Source organism: Crocodylus siamensis, chromosome 6 (assembly GCF_052110815.1).
Source record: "Crocodylus siamensis isolate JL-2025a chromosome 6, ASM5211081v1, whole genome shotgun sequence".
Taxonomy (NCBI): Eukaryota; Metazoa; Chordata; order Crocodylia; family Crocodylidae; genus Crocodylus; species Crocodylus siamensis.
In genome coordinates this window covers 7,394,394-7,412,820 of record NC_143400.1, presented here as the reverse complement: position 1 = coordinate 7,412,820, position 18,427 = coordinate 7,394,394, and positions in this window count along the sequence as shown.

Below are 18,427 nucleotides of genomic sequence, written 5' to 3'. Positions count from 1 at the left end.
AACAGAAGAATTGTAAATTTAGAGGAAAAGTTTTGTCAGGAATAGCTATCCCCCAAAATAGAGCTCAAAAGTTTAGGAGAACTCCATTCCCTTGTTTTTTTATGATCAGTTCTTCAGCAGTTCCCTGCTGTGATTTTTGTCTGGAGACACTTTGGGGTACTTTTGCACCAAACAGTTTGACTGCATTGTTTTTGAACAAACTGTATTGGCAATTTTTAATTTTTTTTTTTTGAGGGGGGGAGGAATGATGTCTTTCACTCAGAAACATTGCTCGGATGTTTAATTTTTGTGGGGCGGGAGGAATGATTTTTTTGGGGCGATCTTTATTTTGGAAAACGATCCCTTTTCAGCTCTGTTGCCAAGCTTTCCCATTTTGCTGTGCTGGGGCCATCGTCTCCTAGAAGTATTTCTAGGAAAGATGCAGCATCGTGTATTACATGCTGTTGAGGTGAAACATGGTATACTTCTAAAGCCACTAATGTTCTTTTTAGACCCAGGTTTGGGGCGGGGGTTGTCACTGAACTCAGCATTTCTCCCCTAAGATAGCAATAGGGAACTGCAAGGGTGATCAGATTGTCCCTGATGTGTCAGTGCCATCTCTAGCCTGCCACCGAGCCATGCACATGGCACCCCCACGGTGGGACGGTCCCCCTCTCTGGCATTATATTAACCAAACAGATCCCAAGCCCCTTGAATCAGTGAAAAGAATCGTAGCGGTCTCTAATGAATGCATATGGAGCAAGCTGCATGCAATATAATCCTTGTGTTGACATGGTTATTTGGTCAGGAAATATGATGTTTCCTTCATTCCTGAGCGATGTTTTTTTGCACTAAAAGCAGATTTGCCATAAATGAACAGAAGATGGAAGGAAGGTTCAAAAGCCGTCTGAGTGATGCGACGGACGTGATAATTATGCTATAAATAAGCACTTCAGTCAGGAAAAGCTTAGAAGTGTATTATTTATTTTCCCATTGCCGAGATTCTTCATTAACGTTTAAATTCGCTACAGCTGGAAAGAAATACGCACTTCATATTAAGAGTGGATTTAAATTTACAGCAGGGAGGTGTGGAGAGAAAGCAGCAAGCAAACCAAAACAAAAGAAAAAAGAAAACCAGGGGCAGGGTTAGAGACGTTTCAAAGGACAACGCCAGTACAGTGAGATTAGAAGCCAGCCTTTTAAAACTTTAATGAAGGTGTAAAAGGGTACCCACATTTTATCATTATTGTTATACTGTTATCAGGAGGGCTGACCACTGATGCTTGTAAAAAGTTTATATACGTTCCCTTGCACTGGGAAAATAATCTGCACGTTCATTTTCATTACCATGGGCCTGTTATTAGATATATATTTAATAAATACCAAAGACCTTTTGTAGATGGAGGATATTAGTTGGATTCCACTAGGATCACATATTACAAGAGGCTTAGCCATTGTAAGTAATTAGGTGTTTTAGCCGTGTATGTGGTTTGAAAATATGCATTGAAGCCACCAAATTTAACAGAATACCAAAGGTTACGCTGACAGGCTTTACCTTAGTTTTCTACTGCAATTCAGCGATAAAACAGTTAATAAAAGCCATGCATGGGTGGGTTTTGAAACAGAACATCTCTAGAAATTGTTGCTGTTTTAATCCAAGCTTTAAATCTACAGTGTGCTCAATTTTGCTGGGGAAAAAAATGTAAAACTGTAACTAGGATACCAAATACGTGTAGTTACCAAAAATGTTCTTTTTATTCATCTTTGCGTTACAAAATTCTAGTCGTGTGGAATTAGCATTTCTACTGTCATTTGAATGTTTAAGCTATTATAATTTTTTTTTACTTCTGCTGCTTTGTGCTGTTATTTTTATCTTCGTGCCAGTTTAAAAATTCTCCTTTTTTTTTTTAATTACTCCACATGGAAAGATAAAGCTAACTGAGGCATTTGGTGGAATCACAAATTATCTAGCATTAATGTGGGGGGGGGGAAGTCGATAGCGTAGAACGTTTAAGAATTGCAAAGTTTAGTTACCACTGGCACATGGTGCTTTAAACCCAAGGAATACAGCCAAATGCATGGAGCATGAGGCTTCTTTGGACGCTGGAGAATATTTAAAAGGCACGTGATAATGAAGGAAGCTACTGCAAAATTTCTACCTCTTCTTTGCTAGGACTATCAGAAGGAAAATACGGGTTTATGTCTTTATTTATTTATTTATTTATTTATGTCGCCTTTAAAAATGTAAGTGAGGATTAGGGGAGGGAGGGGGGAGCTAAGGGAGGAAAAATGGATATGTGGAACAATAACATTAAAAGTTTGTCTCCCTTTGAGTCTGTTGTTGTGTCGTTAATTCATTAACCGGCACAGGATGACAGAGACAGGCTGGGGACTCCATTGTGCCAGGTGCGGTACAAACACAGCAAATAGCGATCCCTAATAGTGATCCCTGCTCCAAAGAGCTTGCAATCCCGCATTGCAAATTGTGCCCCGGCCGTGACAATGGAGCGTCCTTTAGCAGATGGCTTTCACAGGAGCCAACTGGTGGCATCCGTGGGGAGAGGAGAGGCCTCTACAAAAAAAAAAAAAATCTGTATTTTGCTTTAAAGTGGATGAAATTGGAAACATCTGAAGGCACATGTAATCTGTTCCGATCCCTGCAGAAAGCAAAGAGGCTGATGCTGGGAGATCGTGCAGAGATTCCTCTCATGCTGCTAGTCTTGCTGCATTGAGTTTGGGGGACTGAAGAGTGCAATTAGTGCTTCTCATCCCATCTCGTGCTTCAGTTTCCTCCCTGGAGCCCAGCCGTGCGTGATGGAACCAGGAACCGGTGGCCTGGCGTTCACCGCGGACGATCAGGGGCGCTCACTGCTAACACCTGAGCTGCTGTGGGCGGCTTAGCTCACCGCCCAGACCCCCTGAATCCCATGCATTGAAAAAAATCATTGCATTTGGTTTAAAATCATGCAATTTTGAAGATTTTTTTTTGGGGGGGGGGTGTAGATCTGCCTTCAACAGTCACATTTCCAGGCCTTCCACTGAGCGAAAACCTGACTGTGATCGACATTAAAAAAAAGCGGGGGGGGAAATTCCTGCTAATCACAGGACTCCGGGGGCTGATGCTTGAGGAAGAAAAGGCGTTCCAAAAATCATAAGATCTGCAAGGAAAACGCGGGCAAAGTCAAACACGCAGGCCCTTTTGTGAAAGGCGCGACTGAGTCTTCATTCTTTTGTCTCTGCCTCGTCCCCGTCCCCCTCCCCGAATCGAGGCCGTTGCACCTGAGCCGGCTGCAACGGTTCGTCCTTCTGCGTCAGGGACGAGCTTTATTCTAAAATTCCAGCTGCCGTCCAGAAAATCCATACAGGCCTACTCTTCCTTTCACCTCTGCCCTTTTGACCTCTGCCTTGCCTGAGGACAGGGCTGACCTGGTCATTGACTAACCCTGAGTCAATAAGTCTGCCTTCATTAGCATAAAACATGAATCTGCTGGCAGTTTGACAAATTATAACTTGGAGCTAAAGATCTGCCAACTGGCTAACTCCTGTAACGACTATTTATCATTGGAAATGGTAAATCATAGGAATCCAGATGACTTAATTATTCAGATGGGGGGGGTGGTATGGAAGATGGAAGGAAGGAGAGAAAGGAAGATTTGCCGGGTTCAATCTTGCAGCAGGATGTTTAAGGACAAAGCTTTCCCCCAAAGCACCACGGCTCTCTTCCCTCCATCCTCTCCTCTGCGGCTCTCTTTCTCTGTTCTCTTTCCCTCTCTGTCCTTCCCTCTCATTTTTCTTTTTTTTCCCCTTTGTCCTCCTCTCTCTCCATCCCTTTGTTTCTCCGATTCTTTCCTCCTCTTTGTCTCTCTCATTCCATCTGTCTCATTCTTCCTTTCTATTCATCATTCTCACTCCCATCTCTTTCTCTCTCTCTTTGTCACTCTCCCTCTCTCCCTTTCTCTCTGTCTCCCACCCTTACCCACACTCATTATATCCAGCATTAGAGAAATAAAGTCGCAGCCCCCCCCATTAATTGTCCCTAGTCCCTAGCGCTAGTCGCCATTCACGGATTTACTAAGCCACAGCACCGGCTGTGAAATCGCCGTAGACAGGAACGGGAACAGCAAGATGTGGGGCCATAAATAGATTGATCCATACGCCTAGGTATGATCGGCACTGGGTTTGTCTCCGCTGATGTGCAGGGATCAACGCCGGCAGTGCTGATAGAGGTTCAGCCCTCTGCTTCAGGCAGGGCTGAGAATAAAGCACTGTGTCCCACTGCGCACATGCCAGCTCAGATCTCTTCTCTGGCACCACTCACTTCTTCCTAAACTGGATTTTTAACCATATCTGGGAAGATTTGGGTTCCTTTTGTCCCTGCCTTGCTCTGTTCCCAAGTCAGAGAAATCCTATGGAGAGGGAATCTGAATTCTGTTTCACGGCATGCTTGGTTTCAGGTAGCCCCAAACAGAGGGGGGAAAAAATCCCCATCCTATGGGAAAACAGCACCAATGTTTTTCCGCTCTGAAACCAGGATGAAAATTTGAAATCACAAGCATTTTTATCAAACTCATCCCCACCCAAGACAAGCCTTGAGTCAGTTAAAAGGTTTGATCCGAAAAGTTTCAAAAAATGAAATAAAAAATGATCTTGGCCATTTTGTAGGTGTATTTGTTCTACCCTGAGTTTCTGAATGAACAGACCTTCAGACCTGGGAAAAGCCAGTTTGCACCTTTGTCATTGGACCAATACGAAAATGAAAATTTCAGGGCCATTGAAACTTCTTTTTCCCAAATACTGAATGTAAGGGAGGAAAAAAATCATCGACACTGGCCATTTCTTGTGAAACAATATTGGTTTCAGGGAATCTGGATTTCTTTGGGCCGGAAAATCCTGTCTCACTGAAAAATGTCTAACCCAGCTCTAGTCTCAGGCCCATTCACCCGCTTTTTGACAGCACAGCAGCCTGGGATATGGACCATGGACCAAAATGTTGCTCCAATCCCTTGCAACTCTGAGGGCTACAAGATGGTGTAAAATCAGGAGGGAAGAAGGGGTGGTGGCAATGCACAAGTAAGAAATTGAGAGAAAAAGGAGGAATAAATGACATCTCAGAGGGCAGGTTGTATTATGTGTGCGGTAGGGCTCAGTTCTCATGTGCACAGTGCAGAGTAGCCCTGGGTGAATGGGGATTTGCACTGGGATCAACTGGCATCAAATTTGCCTTTAAAAATTAAAGCAACCCTCGGTCGTTCTTTGCAGGCTCGTAAAACGCCTGGTGACCTCCCGCCAGCCTGCCCTAACCCCCTCCCCGGTATCAATAAATGTTCCCTTTTCACCAGATCTGAAACACACACCAGGCTGGGGATGGCGGGGGGGAGGGGGGGGGAGTCTGCAAATTTCCCTCCTCGTCATAAATCTCAATTTGGGGGCTGGATTCTCTCGTCGCAGGCAGCGGGGACAGATCCCAGCTGCTGTACATCAGGGCGGCTCCCTGGAAATCAGCGGTGTAAATCCAGAATGGACAACGGGACCACTGCCCCCCGGCTGGGGCACACTGGCCTAGCGCTGGTGGAGCGAACAAGCCCCATTAAGACTTATGCTGGATATTCCACCATCTTGACAGGCCCACCCTCTCCCGAGAACATTTCGCGCCGTAATTCTGCTTGTATTGTGTTGCATGAAGAAGAAAAGGGGGGAAGAAATAAAAGGGGAATGTTAACATGAAACACCACTCTAGCACTCATTTAAAAATATACATCACCCAGAGATTTATGAACAAGAATCCCTCCTATAAATCAACCCAGGCTTTCTCTTTTTTCCTCTCTCCTCTGGACCATGCACAAATGTAAACACCTGCATCTGATTATTTTCCTTTACACAAAAAAAACAGGTGCAGACACCTTGGCAAAACAGCCGGGATGGAACATTTCCATATATGCCTACATTTGAATACGTGCATGCATAATAGGTAATAACTCCAATGCAGCAGCAGCTATTACGGCACCTACTCCAACACAATTGAAAGAAAAGCCTTTTTTCTTTCTCTCTCTCTCTCTTGTCGTGACATCTGTCGTTATAATACATAGAGAGTCAAATTCATCCTTAGTGTCTTAGTGTAATTGCATGGAATTGAAAGGGCAAACTTATATGCCCATACCGTATAGATAGTGGGGATGCCCAGATGGCCATGGATAGGTGAGTCGTTGGCTGGGTGTGTGAGATAGCCAGATAAGGGGAATAAGGGGATAGATAGATAGATAGATAGATAAATAGATAGAGTATTTATGTCTACTGTATGTCTGTGTATCTGCTTACATATGGATATTGCTATGCAACCATACTACTGAAAGAGAATTGTTAATGAAAGGAAGTTTCTCAGGTGATCTGAAAGTAAAGCACCCTTTTCCCTCTGTTTTTCACACGCCAGTGGCCCTTTACTGCACAGTCATATTTTTCTCCTAAAAATTGATCGACGTTTTTCACTCGGAATTCAATTGGTATATTTATGGGAAGAGGGAAAAACCCATCTGATTGTACTTGTCCAGGCAGCTGAGGAGATGTATAACTAGACTAAGCTAAAGAGTGTTCTCGCTCTCTCTCTTTTTTCCACCCCCCGTTTCTTTCTATCCCGCTCATTGGCCTGTAAGGCCCTTTCTCAGCAGGGGAATTAAGAATAAACATAATGTGTAGCCTGCTTGTGCATGTGAGTGTGTGTTCTGGCTGCACACGTGTGTGCCAGGGCAATATAAACTTTCAGGAGAGGAGTGGGGTGAAGTTAGGAGGATTTCTGGATGCGTGCCTCTCTGCTTTTCTCAGAGCAAGCACAGGTGTATGCACTGAAGCAGCTGAATAAGCAGCGGGTGAGCAAGGTACCAGCATCCACCACCACGACCAGTCCAGCCTGTCACAGCTGCCACAATATAACATCTCTGGTGTCGTGTGTGTGTGTGCATGAGTGAAAGTACATATCACGTGTGCCTACAAGGCTTCACTAACTCCCATGGTGTTATGCCAGGGATGAACTGGACCCCATACCTTTTACAAGGAAATTTTATGGCACTAATGTCTGAGCAGGGCATCTCTTCAGGTGTGTTTTATGTGGCCTGTCTGTTTTTCACAAGGAATAAGCAGCACGTTCCAGTCCCCCGCTGTGGATAAGTGCACGGTCTTCATGGTTAAGACGATCCAGGTAAATCTGGATTGTCTCCACTGTAGTCAAGGGGGTTTCCTCCGTATTCAGGAAGCTAGAACAAATACCCCTCCTTTCTCAACCAACCCCTTTTCCACCCCTTTGTTAGGCTGACCAGCACCCTATTTCATGGGAGGCCCCATTCATGTCTTCTGGAGTGAGGGGGTCAAGCTGAGCTGGGTTTTAGGGGGGCATCAAAAGGGTGGGTATATATGATTTCAATAGGCTGGGGGGCTCCAGAGGGCAAGGGATGTGAGGCAACTTCCAGCACTGAAGGTCCAGTTTCAAGCTTGGCCAAGTCACCCACCCCACTGCGAGCCGGCTTTCCACCAGTGAACAGGGTGGGCATTTGCTGTCTAAGGGTGGTGAGGCTCCAAACCCGCTCCTGACGACCAGAGACTGAGGCCGATGGAGCCCAGGGCTGTGGAAGCACATAGCAGGTCTGGTGGGACGTCACTGGGCTATGACTTTTTGGGCCCAGGTTCAAGATCAAGCCCCTCCACAGGCCTTGAGCAAGCCACAGCTGCTTTAGATGCCTACCCCCAAAACAAAGGTCCCCAGAACCCCTCTATCAGCTGCTGCCTGGGCCTGGAGGTCCCACGAGTCCCTGTGGGGTCCCCATTACTGCCGGTAGAGTCCCTTGCATGCCAAAATATCTGTTCCTGGGAATACCCAGGACTGCCTCCACCGTGACAGTGCCAAGCAGCTGCATGTTGTCCCATGGGGCTCTGCAGACTAGGAGCTCCCCAGCCTGTGGGGCTGGATCCGGCAGCAGTTCTCAGGGTCCAGATACCCTGTTCGGCCCCTCCTAAAACACAGCAGGAAGGTAAGCCATGACTTCCCTCCCTTCCAGCTTCTGCATTCACCTAGGGTGCAGCACCCATGGATTCAAATCTCTCTACTTGAAGGGATATGAACACGTGGCTCCTTGCTCTCAATCAGTAGAGCGGGTGGGTGAGGAGATCACACCTTCCCTTCCATTAAAGCAGGGGTGGGCAAAATGAGGTCCGCGGGCTGGATGCGGCCCACCAAGCCATTCTATCTGGCCCGCGAGGCCCCTGAAAAATTTAGAAAATTAATATTTATCTGCCCCTGGGTGCCTGCCATGCAGCCCTCGATGGCTTGCCAAAACTCAGTAAGTGGCCCTCTGCCCTTCGAAGTAATTGCCCGCCCCTGAATTAAAGCGTTCTTACTTTGCACAGCTTATTGGGCCAGATAGGGAGAGGGAAAGAAAGAGGAAATGCCTCTCCAACCTGCTGGTTCTGGCCCGGATGAGAGAGAAGAGAAACACGAATTCTAGTCCCTTTTCCAACAAATATTTGATCAGTAGCATAATGATGGGCAGGTGAGGGGACACCTTGAATCCTCTGCTCATTTCTGGTCTTCCCACCTCAACAAGGATGGAGAAAAACTAGAGAAGGGCAACAAGGGTGATTAGTGGTGCAGGGGCTTCCAGATGAGAAGAGACTAAAAAGCCCAGGCTGGTTCAGTTTGAAAAGGAGATGCTTGAGGGGGAGGGACATGCAAAGGGGTTTCAAGATACTAAATGGTGAAGAGGAAGTCAATAGGAGTTTATTATTTACTCTCTCAGACAATCTAAGAACTAGGGGTCACAGCATGAAACTAGGAGCTTAAAACCAGCAAAAGGTAGTTCTTCTTTACCCAGCATATCATTAAAGCGTGGGGCTTGGGGCCACCGGATGTGGTGGAAACTGAGAGTTTGGCCATATTCACAAAGGGACTGGACGTGTTCTTGGAGGAAAGGGGCATCGGTCACTATTGAGCGTGGGACCGAGGGGCACGGCCTCTGCATCAGAACGTCCTGGACCTTCAGTGCTGGAGGCTGTGAGTCGGAGAGGAACAGGAGAGAAGTCCTGGTCAGACCCAGTCACTCTCCCTTCCAGCCTCTGCTCTCTGCCCCCGTGTGACACAGGAGACTGGGCAAGATGGACCTAGGGTCTGATCCAGTAAATGCCATTTCTTATGTGCTTATGATGGGGGGTGCTGGACTGGAGCTCAGGGAATGGAGATTCCTGTCCCTGCAGCCTATTGTGGCTCTAGCAGCAAGGAGGGCAGACGTGGCACCAGCACATGGTGCCCTGGGTGGTGGCACTGCACAGCGCAGGAGCAGCAGCCAGAGGTTCACTGCTGCAGGCGGGAGTTGTCATCTTTTCTTTGTGAGGCTGGAAATCAGTGGATAAACAGCCTGTGGTCACACCCGCTGACCATAAGAGGGGGTGACAACTCCCCCTGCAATAGGGACCCTGATGCCCAGGGCCAAGGACTGGGTGGTCACGCCTGCGTATTTAATATAGCACGTGCACAGAGCTGGTAGGCCTGCTCCCTACTCACATGGGGCAGTTCTCTCCACACCGGAGTCCTCCAGAGTATCTACGTGGCCCCACAGCAGCTGGTTTCCCCACGGCTTTTACCAGCATGCATAAGGGAACAGAGTCTCCTCCCAAATAGTGAGAAGCAAGGGACAAAACTGGGATCACCCTAGGTCCTGACCCCAGGGTGGTGAACTACCCCTTGGACCACTCTGCCTATAGCGCACCCACACTATAACACCATCACTCCCTTCACCCAAACCAAACTGGAGGAAGACTGGACACCATGGTACCCTAGACCCAGTCATGCTAGCTGCCATTGCTGTGCCCCTTGGACAACACATCCCCTGCCTGGTCCTGGGTGAATGATTCCCAGTCTACCCTGGCAGGCAGGAGCTGGGATCCGACCCCTGGAGCTCCTGAACAAGGCTGAATGCATTCTCATTCTGGCTGAGCGTGCTGACGGGGAGGAGGAAGGGGGGCTAGCGAAAGGCCCTGGCTTCAGCGGATTGCAAGAAGAAGATCAATAGAAAGAGACAGATTGGAGACACATTTCTATCACAGGGTCCTGCTAGCTCAGCGCTCCTTCCATTCCCTGCTAGGCCGTGGGACGGCAGGTGCAGCCGGTGCCTCCATGGCTTTTCAATTCAAACAGGTCCTAATCCCCCCCACCGGCGAGCAAACAGCAGCCAGGCACGCCTGGGATTAACCACACAAATATCACTAATGTATTCAAATGCACTTCCCCAATACCACATGATAAACAGGGGTTACTAATTAGCAGCAGCTCGGCCATTGGGAATTGTAATGACTTCATCCGGAGCGAAAGAGCAGCGGCTTTTCTTCCTCTGAGGGGGTCTCGGATTCTTGGCGCTTGCTCTTTCTTTCTCTCTTTCTTTCCTTCCTTCTCTCTCCTTGATTTATTGGTACTTTGAGACCTTTAATATAACGCTAGAAGCCAAGGTGGGCAGTGCCAATGGGCAGAGGTCCCTCCATGGGAGGGACACGGCTGTTGTCACACGACTGCTCCAGCTCGAGCTCAAAGCACCCTCTCCAATGCCTTCCATGCGCTCAGGGTGTTGGTTGTAGTCGTGTTGATCTAAGCACATAGGCAGACAAGGTTCTTTGGGTAAATCTGATATCTTTGATTAGACCAGCTCAAATAGCTGGAAAAACTAGTTGGCCATCTTCCACCACCCCTCCGCAATGGCCCAGCACAAACTGGGCCAAAGGGGCAGTGTGCAAACTCGAAGGAGACTCGTTCCTGGACCAGGAACTGGAAGAGGTGGAGGCCATCGTCCTAGCCGGCTCTCATGAGCCGGGTCCTGCAGCTTTTCAGGGTCACCATCTTATCCCAACCCAGCAGGAAGATGTTGGGGTAGATCGCACTCCCCTTGGCCTCTCGGGATGGTGCAGAGCAGACGGACGTCGTCTCACGTGAATCCAAACCCAGTGCGCCGAAGAGGGCACTGAGGTTCGGTACAGAGCAACCCAGCCAGGGGCTGTCCAAAGAAGAGTGTCTCCTCCACGTCCTCCTCTCAGAGAAGGAGCCCCCGCTCTGATGTACCTATTCACTCCTTCTTTGCCCTTTTCAGTTCTTCCCTTCCTTTTCTTCCACTCTTTCATTACAACTTTCAATCCTTTCTTTCTTTGCAGTTTTTCTTTCTTTCTCTCTTTCCTGCCTTCCATCTCTGGTGTGCCACCTTCCTTTTTCTTTGCTTTTTAATTCTTTCCTTTCCTTTCTCCCCCTGGTTTTGTTACTACTTTAAATTCCTGCTTTCTCGGTAATTTTTCCTTTCTTTCCCTCTTTCCTTCTTTCCTTCTCGGGCATACCTTTCCCTTTGGTCTTTTAAACCTTTTCCTTTTCTTTCTTCTTCTCTTGTCTTCTGAGTCGAAATTTGTCCTTTCTCCTTTTGACATGCCAAGATCCAGGAATGAAAACATCTCATGCAAACCAGCTAAGTCAGGGGAAAAAAAAAGAGATGTTTTTTATTGTAAAAGATGACATTTTTATTGTCGCTTGTATTGTGCTATTTTCTTTTTTTTATTACCCGGCTGCAGCTTTATTTTAGCTGGTAACAGAATTGAAATTATTTTTCAAGGAGGTTTCCCCCCCCTTTGTATCCACATTTCCTTTTTAAACACTCTATTAGAAAAATATTGCCTAACAGCTGGGAAACAGGCCCTGCAAAGAAGGATAGGCGTGAATGCGGGATGGGGTGGGAGGCAAGCAATAAAAAATAAAAGGAACCAATAAAGATTAATTATCTAATTAACAGAGACATAAAATATAGAGAGGGATAAATAAATGCCTTGCCAAAAATTCTGTTGCGATTTTTTCCTCTGTTAGATAGAGCTCGGGAAAAATGCAGGCAGTGCTGTCCTCTCCTTTATGCCAATGTCAATCCGGAGGAATGAGATGCCAGCCAGTGGACCTGATCCTGGGATGCCTCGGTGGTATGAGTCAGGAGCAATGGGTCTGATTCTGATCTCAGACTGGCCTAAACACGGGAGAAACTCATTGGAAGGACTATGACCTTGTATCTGTTGTCAAGCCAATGGCGTTACCAAGGTTTGCATCTCATTTATACCCCAGACCCTTCTCCCTATTTTGGCAGAGCCTCTACAGAGGCTATGATGTTGCCGGTGTGTGAAGGAGATTCACAGATCTGGTTCGTTGATCCAAGGGCCAGATCATGAGGTCGTTATTTTTAATGATGATCCGCGATGCGCAGCCAGGATCCAGCCAGCGATGGGCCTGAAAGAGGTGCAAAAGCTTGACTCCAGATCCGAGCGCGGGGGTAGGGAGGAGGAGAAGGAAGAGAAGGCTGGAGGCCCTGTACTGAGCATTCATCTCCCTGCTTGATTGCTAGAAGGGGCCAACGACTCACAGTGGAGCACTTATGGGGTGAAATCCACCCCCAGTTCCAGCAGATCCGGCGACACTCCAATTTATTTGTTATTCGAAACTCTTTGTGAACAGCTCCAGCGAGTAGTTCTCAGGCCCTGCTTCCCACCCGCCTTCCAGTCCCTTTATGCCACCTCTGTAGACCAGCCAGCAGCTGCAGTCTCCCTCGACAGGCCCAGGGCCGCGGGGGGAGGGGGTCGGAGCTGCAGCGCACATGGCATTCCAGTCTCCACCAAGACGGATAATCCCTTGTAACCTAAGTGTAGGTTAGGGTAGCCCCTGGGGCTGCTCTAAGTTACAATGAGGCCAAACTGGCCCCTAGCAATCCCCAGAGAATTGCAGATGATAGACCCGAGCTGAGCTACAGCACGTAGCCAGCAAAATCCGTGAAGACTTTGGCCCGTCAGCCCCTGCTCACAAAGTTGTTAGGAGTGTTTCCAGCTTAAAATGAACCCTGTGCAGGTTGCAGATATAAATCACCGAAGGAGGGGGACTGGCTCTGATCCCTTGCAAACGTAACCAGCTGACACACCTCGACTCACTGTCCCGGACACTTGTTGACTTGGCTTGAGGCTAATATTTGAGCAGTCACCGTGATTGTGACAGCCCCGGTATGTCCAGTTTCCCTTAACATGAACTGATGTTCGCATGCCTGACCCAACCATTGCAACCACCCCGTGGGGCTCCGTCATCTTCATCTTGGACAACGGCCCCATGGAGACGTCTCTACGACATGTCTTGCCTTCAGCATCGCACACTAGCTCTATCACTGGTGTCACATGCTGAAAAACCAGGAATCAGGCCCCAAACCCATGAGCCTGGCTGAAAACCCATGAGATTTTCTTTTATATTGTACACTGGGTGGATCTATGCATTTGCCTTTTGGTTTCTACACCTCCAGGCTATGCTGGGCTTATATTTTTGCAGCTTTTCTTTTGCAACCACAGAGGCAAAAACCCATGATTCTCTAGTAACAACTCAGCTGCAGGAGCAAGGGCTTTAAGAAAAACTATCACCAGTTGTAAGTCATAAAAGCAGGCCACATTAAGACAGAACCAGGAAGAAAACTATCTCTTGAACCACAGCTGGAGACTGAATCACCCTGTTACACCTGCTGAGAAAATGGGGTTTCTATTCTGAAGGAGCTGCTGCCATTTCAACTCCTATTGGGAACATTTAATTTTGCGATATTCCTGGAATGAAAAGCACAAACAATTTTGATTTAGGACCATGAAAACCTTTGGTCTGGCTAATGCAACGTCATGTAACTCCTCTCAGGGGCAGACAAATTGCCATGTTTGGGGTCAGGAAGGAATTTTACCCCTGGCCAGGTGGTAAAAAACCCTAAGAAACCCTAACCCTAACCCCTGTTGCCTTTATGTGTAAGGGGGGAAACGTCCCCCTGCCTTACCTATGACATGTCAGAGTGTTATGGCCTTGCCACTGTGTATCAGGGTTGATTGTGTGGTTTTATGAGTAGGATAGACAAGGATTTGTAGAGGGCTTTTGGACAGAGATGATCCTTCCTCGGGCAGAGGTTTGGATGAGAAGACTTCCAGAGGTCATCTCCAGCCCTTCTCTATGATTTTATGAGTCTTTAACAGAAGTCATTGAAACAACAAAGTCTGAATGGACACCTTGTTTCTCATGGAAATGAACCGTGTTCATGTTTTTGAAACCAAAGGCAAGGTAAAGGTGAACCTTATAGAGCAACTGAATCAGAGGTGCATAAGCTTTCATGATCCACAACGCCTATGACTCACTCAACAAGGAGTCACCCTGAAAAAAGCAGGGCATGTGTGGGTGTTGACTGTCCTGCCTCGAAGAGATCAAGAATCAAAATGGGTCGGCTGGCATTGCAAGGCCCGTAGCTTCTGAACGCTATGATGCTATGGCTCATAGCAGCTGATGATGGGAGCGGTGGCTCACAAAAGCTCATGCATTTCAGATTCAGTTAGCCTAGAAGGTGCACCTTGACTTTGCTTCTCCCTGACTTCAGACTACCTCTCTCTGCTCACTCTCGAAACAGCTGATTGAGCCATTTCCCCCATGAAAACCCCATCAATGCGTTTCCTTAAAATGGCTTGTTCACATCACCAGTGGAAAACACATCCATCAGATGTTCTTGCATCAGCTCTACAGCCTCTGTCTTCAGCCAGCAGCCAGCAACGCTCTTCAAAAATGCATGCCTGTGACATGCTTAGGCCTCAGCACAATTTGTGGCCGTCACTAAGCTATGCCTCGCAACTCCGTGTCATCATCATAGAGGTGCTCTGACTACATGAGGATCTGGAGTTGTGTTGGATCCCCCCCATAACTGGAGATGGCTGAGCTTGATCTTCTGGGTAAATGGTCCTCCAAGGGCTGTTCTTTAGAAGCCAAGGCTTCTCCTGGGACAGGGTGGTTGGCATAGGGAAGGGAGCGCTCGGATGCTTTTGGCCACAGGCTGGTGACAGCATGAGATGAAGAACCTGTGCAGTAGCTCTTGGGTGGGCCATGCTAATGCAGCATGGCTCTCTGTCTCTCTCTAGTGGCAAGACCAGGAATAGAGGTTGAGAGCCTGCTGCCGCCTCCCAGACCATGTCCATGGAGGTGTGGGTTTCTAGCTCAAAGGCAGTAAATTCAGTCCCTGAGATGGCTTGACTCTGGGGGTGGGCTGGCAGGAGCTGGAAGAGAGGTGACTTCCTGGAAAGGAGACAAGGCAGGGGTGGAACATCGGGCTTGGAAGATGAGAGGGGTGTTCTGCCAAAGAAAATGCTTCTTAGCACATAAATCACTTAGACTCCGATTTTCAATGTGGTTAAACAACTAGAAGGAATCATATGCTTAAGTACGGTGACAACCTGGGCCATAACGTTCCTACCTTGGCACATTCGCTCTTAATGCTAGGGTAGTGCTAGGGGGGTTTGCAAAGCTATGGGCTCGTTCTTTGTCCTGATTCATCCAAGACCTGGCTCTGCTGATTTCCAGGTACCCCGGCATATGGATGGATAAGTTGCAGCGTTACACTTGGAAACTCTTCCACTGTAACGTCTATGCACCTCCCTTGTAAAGAGCTTTGGATGCAACAATCCCAGATATCCAATGAGACCAAAAGGCACCTGAAAATCCTCAGGCTCTATCTGTGCCAGGCTTTTGATCAGCTACAGTTTGAGAAAGACCTCAGGGACTTAGGCACGCAGTAGGTGTGTCTACACATGCATTTATGCCGGCTCAAATTTATTACCGCGCAGTAACTGGGAATAGGTCAGCATCTACCCATGCAGGCATTAAAGCACATTAATGCTGTGGGTGTACTGATTGGAGACTAAAGTTATTCTCGAGTCAGTCTACACACAGTGTTACTGCGCAGTAAGGTGTCTATACATGCGTTACTGTGCAGTAACTACTTGGTCATAAATTTGATAATTTACACTTAAGTCAGCATATGTATAGGCCTGCATGTGTAGACGTGTGACCGTACCGTGCAGTAATTTTGGTTACTGAATAGTGAATGCGCATGTGTAGATGCACCCAGTAATTCTGAACCTATTGAAGCCACCAGGAGTTTGTTCTCAATGTTAAGGGGCAGCAATTTCACTGCCCTGTTAAAAGCCGAGAATGGATCATGACCTTCTTCTAGCTGGATGTTGGGATTGAGAATTTCCCTCCACGGTTCCTCCCTCAGACCCCCACTTCCTGTTGAGCTCGGGTGAGAAACACTTGATGCAAAGGCGCCAATTAGCGGCCAATCCCCCGTGTCCCTCGTTAAGCTGCAAGACCCCGTCTGGCCCGACGCATTCCAGGTTGCTCGTTTGTTTTCCCCCATGTGGAAAAGCGGTCGCTAAACCTGAACTCCAGCGAGATACCAGCTGCAGGCAGGCTTCGGGGATTAACACTGCCCGGCTCAGGCACTTTCTCATGCCAGTGCGTTCGACTTGGAGATGCCTTTACGGACACATTAAACCTCTCATTCCACCCGGGTAGACCTCCGGATAAGCCTGTCATTTTTCTTTCTGAAACCAAAATACATTATACCCCCCCCACCTGTCCAAGCTGCAACAGCCAGTCAACCTCCCCCCTCACTGCCCTCCTCTTTTCCCTGTGAGTATTTTGTATTAAAACTCCAACTTAAGATCATTCCCCATCAGTGACTCAATGGTCCCCCTTCAAAAGACATCTGGCGCACCGCCCCCCCTCCATCTCAGCCCCAAACTTTATAGCGTATGTTCGTGGAGGTTTTGAATATCTCTCTCGCTGTATGAAAACCATCGGTTCTTTTGAATCTGTTGCTTCTATATGGAAATGGGCTAATTAAAAGCACTTGCATGGTGTATAGCTTTCCCTGCACATTTCGCCATCCAGATGCTCCGCAGTTGTGGGTTTCCTAAGGATGCCATTCTGCCCTGTTGGACTCGGCGATATTAAATCATCTACACATTTCCCAACAGCCGCCTGAGCTTAAAGTCTTTGCAGATTTCCACACGTCTCCACACATCACGGTGCCCTGAACACAGCCTCCCCCCTTTCTGGTGAAAGAGGACTGGAAGTAATTCACTTAGAGGAGCAATGGTGCAGGTTCTGCCACCTTGGGGTGGCACATGGGTTCTCTCTGGCCCACAGGAGTTTTGAGCGGGCAAAGGAGTTTCGGTGTGAAAGTCAAGGTATATAAGAAACGGTGGTTCAAGATGTTCACCTATGGGGTTTAGAAGGAGCAGGGCACTCAGTGCTTTGGTGGGCCAACAAAGAGCTGGGATTTTCAAGGATTTCCACAGTGACCCCCTGCCAAAGGGCCTCAGGTCCATGTGTTTAAGGTGTTTCAGCGCCAAGAGATGCAGGTAGGTGCTCACTGGGAATCTCAAAAGTACCCAGAGGCTTCTGAAAAAACCCCATGGGTCCCATTGGCCTCTTGGGGTACTGCAATGCCTTGAAACCCTGACCAGCCATGATTTAGGGGCATGGGGTCTGGTTGCTCTCAATATAGGGCTCTGTCACCCAATGGCTTGCCTTCCTCACCCTTGGCTGATCCCTACAATACAGGGAGATCCTGGAGGCCCTGTTTCCCTCAGGGGGAACTGCAAGAAGGTGGCTGCTGGGGCCAAGGTCACACAGGGACTTGAACCCATGTCTCAGAGATGCCTGGGGTCACCCTCACCTGCCTTCACTAGGATGCCACTGAGCAGGGTATTGGCAACCCTTCAGAGGCACAGGCCAGAGCAACCCATTTCAGGTCCAAGATGGGTCCCAGCTCTGGCTCAGCCACCTCCACCCCTGCCCCCCATCTGTGCGATGGGAGCAGCCTCCAAAAACCAGAACGACTGCTCACCACCCACAGCTGGCGAGGGCACAGGAAAGGTCCCCCTGCTCCGTGGACTAGGAAAAGGTCCCTGCCATGTCTGCAGGCTGGAAGAAAGTGGTATCCATGAAGACCCAGCCCTGCCATCTCCCCCCAGCTCAGGTGCTCCGCGCCTTATAGACGGTTCCAGGATCAGGCTCCCCCACCCGCTCACTCCATCCTCCACCCGCCTGGAGCAGGAGGAGGGTGTGGGTGAAAGGGAACATCTGGGCTACGTAATGAACCCGAGAGGCCGCCAGGGCTTTTAGCTTGTTCCCTTCATGTCGTCTCAAGTCCACGTTTCCCGTCTCAGCTTTCGGCCCCCAAATCCTGAATCTGCAACCTCCACCCGTCCCCCCCGCGGGGATCAGAGGCAAGCGGGAAAGCCGGTTAAGCCCCCCCAGGCCCAGATGTGCAGAGCTGGGCACTCCGAGGCGAGACGCTTGCTCCGACCTGCGTCTTGTTTTACAGCTTCGGCGGTGAGAAAAAATCTCTGCCTTGTTCCATTGCACCCAGCAGGTTGCCGGGGTCTTAATCACCCTATTTATGGTGCATACATACATAACAAGCAGGGCTTGGGAAGCAGCGAGGATTTCCTGAGAGGAGCTGATTCTCCAGGGATTTGCCAGCCATGCCCTTCTCTCCAACCTGCAGAAAATGCATGGGAGAAGGGGAGGGGTGGGAGAAACCTCCCCAGATTTAATTGA